Source organism: Mesitornis unicolor, unplaced genomic scaffold (genome assembly GCF_000695765.1).
Source record: "Mesitornis unicolor isolate BGI_N332 unplaced genomic scaffold, ASM69576v1 scaffold43756, whole genome shotgun sequence".
Lineage (NCBI taxonomy): Eukaryota > Metazoa > Chordata > Aves > Mesitornithiformes > Mesitornithidae > Mesitornis > Mesitornis unicolor.
In genome coordinates this window covers 18,512-22,036 of record NW_010193786.1, presented here as the reverse complement: position 1 = coordinate 22,036, position 3,525 = coordinate 18,512, and positions in this window count along the sequence as shown.

The following is a 3,525-nucleotide window of genomic DNA, read 5'->3' as shown; positions in this document are numbered from 1 at the left end:
AGATCCAAGATCCTACAGACAACCACTTCCTTCCGGATACAGCCCTGATTCAACTCAGAGCTGGTCTGACCTCTGCATTCAAGAAGGGAAAAGGGAAAAAAGAAGATATAACATAATTAAAGCCTGCATCTCCAAGCAGACAAGGGAGGGGTTGTTCTATCTGAAGCTGCACACGTGGCCTTCAGTTGAGTATTTGCAGGCTTTTGAGGGCTTGACTTTGCAACTCCTGCATGTGGTTAGCATAACGCACATTAACACGCTATGCCTGCTGTGCCAGAAACATTCTGCCCTTCAAAAACAATAAACAAACAAATATGAGGCAGCACCAGCTAAGATTTTCCACGATGTCTATATGGGACTTAAGACTCCGCTTTTCTATAAAATCCATGCTTTGAAATCCTTACCCTGTGTCTTTGGTCTGTATGAAGGCAGCGCTTGGCTCAGTGAGGCCCCATTTAAAAGCTACAAGGAAATCAAACTTTCCTTCCCTCCGAAAGCAGCCTCTGAAGAGCCCTGAAAGTAGCCGTTCCTGTTCTGAACATTGCCCTTGCAGAAGTGCTACACACAGAAACTGAGGGTTTGATTTTGCTCCTAGGAGACTACACAGGGATTTTCAAATTCTTGAAAAGCATGAAATCCACAGCCCTCTTAAATGTCTTTCTGATCTTCTGTAGGGTGCTGCTTTCCTCACAAAGATAGGCCAAGATGGCATTCACTGGGGATAGGGCCTGAAGATAAGCTGCAGGGAAGAACATTCAGACAGGTATTTCATTTTGATTTACACTTGGCTTAGAAGCACGTTTCACTTCAAGACACTGATATTCTCTGGTGCATTGGAGCTTCGTGACATCCTTTGGCGTATCTGTGTATATTTTCATTAATAGGCAATTCACATATAGTAAGGTTCCTCAAAAAGTACAATTCCTCTTTCTTTTCTTAAAGGGAAAGTTCCAGAAAGGCATCAGAATTGTTAATCTGTTCTGAGGAGACAAAACGATTCATTTTTCTTTCCATGGACAAGTACATGCCCAGCTTTAATAAACCAATCTCAAACAGTAGATTTTATGTAGAGCCCCTGCCTTAGATAACGGCCTCATGCGGCATCCATAAATATCCCTTCACATGGAGTATCACTCAAAACAAAGACAACACTTGTCCTCAAGACGTGTTCATGTCATTGTCAGTGTGCTCTGCAAGACTCCAGATCGGGTAAGTTCTTCTCGCATTGTTCTCTTTATCTGGCTAATGAACATCCAGGACAGCACGCCCTCAGTCAGTAAACAGGTCTTGCAAAAAGCCACTGTGTAATCAACGCGTAAGCCACCCGTGACTCATGGGTCTGTTACCCAGTTCTGGTACCCAAGCCCATCTTGCCTGGGTGTGTTATCAAAACACAGTGGAGTGAGATTTCAAATGGCATGGAAAAGCCACGTGAAAGAGGTGCATTTCCTCTGCCTCCCAATCAGCAGCTAATGGCAAGTCTGAGAGACAGGCAACAGATGCTATCAGCTGCTCCCTCAGTATCTCCCTGAAGAAAAAGGGGTCACTGGGCAGAGCTACAGGAACTTTAAGATCTCGGCTTCTCTTTTGACCTGTGCACACAAATCTGAATGCTCTGTTGAAGCTGCTTTTTATTTTTACTTTTTTTTTTTCACTAAAACAAAGTACACCATGGAACAAAACTCAATCGATGCTTTATAGAGGATGATTTGTATAAAATAATCCCATTTTAAGAAGTAGAGATGCCAGAATGAGGACACACTGTTCCCATAACCTTCTAAGTAAGTCTTGGTACATTTTTTGTTTGACTTAAATTAGGACCCTCTAACATGTTTTGGAAAAAAAAAACAACAACAAAAAAAAACCCAAAACCCAAACAAAACTACAACAACAACAAAACTAAACCCCAAAACTTGTATTTGGTTTGTTACATCCTGCAGAGCTGCAACTGCAGAGCTCTAATTTGCTTTTACATACTAGTTTTAATCCCAGTGAGCACATATGAAGAAAGCACAAGGGGGTGTGGTTGTACCTTTTTCTCTATCAATATATCTATCTCCATTTATAAAGTATACACAGGCATCAGTCTCGGGTAGTCTGAAAAATGGGTCAGAGGAGGAAGGGAAGACATAGCTGTGGCGTAGGGAAAATTCCAGCAGAACAGATTGTTGCATACAGATGTTACTTGTGTGCCCATAGCTACTTTACAGCTGCTGCACATTACAGGTTTTTGTGGCACATCAGACACGGACAAAAACTTCAAAAAGCAAGTTTGATTAAAAGAAATGACTACACTGAACACCAGGCAAGATGCTGTCTTATAAATTCACTTCTAAACATGAGAGTCATTTGGCACCAGAAAATGGCAAGAAACGAATATGCTGAGGAGTCTCAAAAACCAAACTGTTTGCAGAGATTTCTGCACCTAAGAACAGCAATCACATTTTTATAGAGAGATGAAGGTAAAGCAAGCAAATCCCAGGGAAAAGTAACCAGAACAGCAACACATACCAAAAGTTTAATGTTTTAATCTCTTAAAAATAGCAGTGAAAAAGGTTGGTGATGGAATATTTATTGAAGAGAACCTGGAATCCTAATACGTATTTTCCTTCTTGTGACCTCCTCTGCAAACTGTCCACAGCCCTGAACTGAGACTCTGAACACACTACATATGCATGTTCTGAAGACAACAGATATGCAGAACCTGCAAAGATTTTGAACTATGTCAAAAATGAAATGAAAATGCCCCAAGACACAAAAGTCAAACCTCCTTCCGTCCATTGAGCAGTGCATTTATGGTGATGCCTTCAGGAGGCATCTCAACAAAATGGATCAGTGAAAACAAACTGCCATTTGAGACTGCCATTTCTTTCAAACACTTCTCCCTCAATTCACAAGTAATAGAGATTTTACTTTTGCCATCACACACAGTATGGCTCTCCACTGCCAATCAATGACAAAAATATTATCAATAAATTAAGTCAATATATTAAAATATCAGTATATTTAAAATAAAAATATATTTGAGTGTAACTTTGAGGCCAACGTGAACTGGCAAATCAATTCACCGCATATAGGAGCTTTTAAACATCGTGCCTGCATTTTATAAATATACACAGACATAGGAGACCCTGTCCACTGAAAAATAGCATTAAGAGTAAGCCTTAGGTATTTTTATCCAGTATTTTTCTTCCAGTAAGCATAGCTGCAAATTTCAAAATTAGTTGCAAATCCAGACGTACCAAATAACTTTCAAACAATGTCTGAGTACTGAATCATTTCTTTAACAGAGACCCTTATACCCACTTCAAATACAGCAAATTTTGTACAAGACTCTGTCCGCCCGGGAACAAAGCCCTCTGCGTGCTGTGCTGTACTCGCTGCTTCCCAGCAGCCAGACAAGCTCGGCACTGTGCGGATTAAAAACAAAGTGTTTTCCTACTTTCAGAGGCCACATATTGCTGGTATGGAACACCACTATTTTGTGTTTATGTGGGAGGGGGGAAAGTGCCAGTGTACTTACCT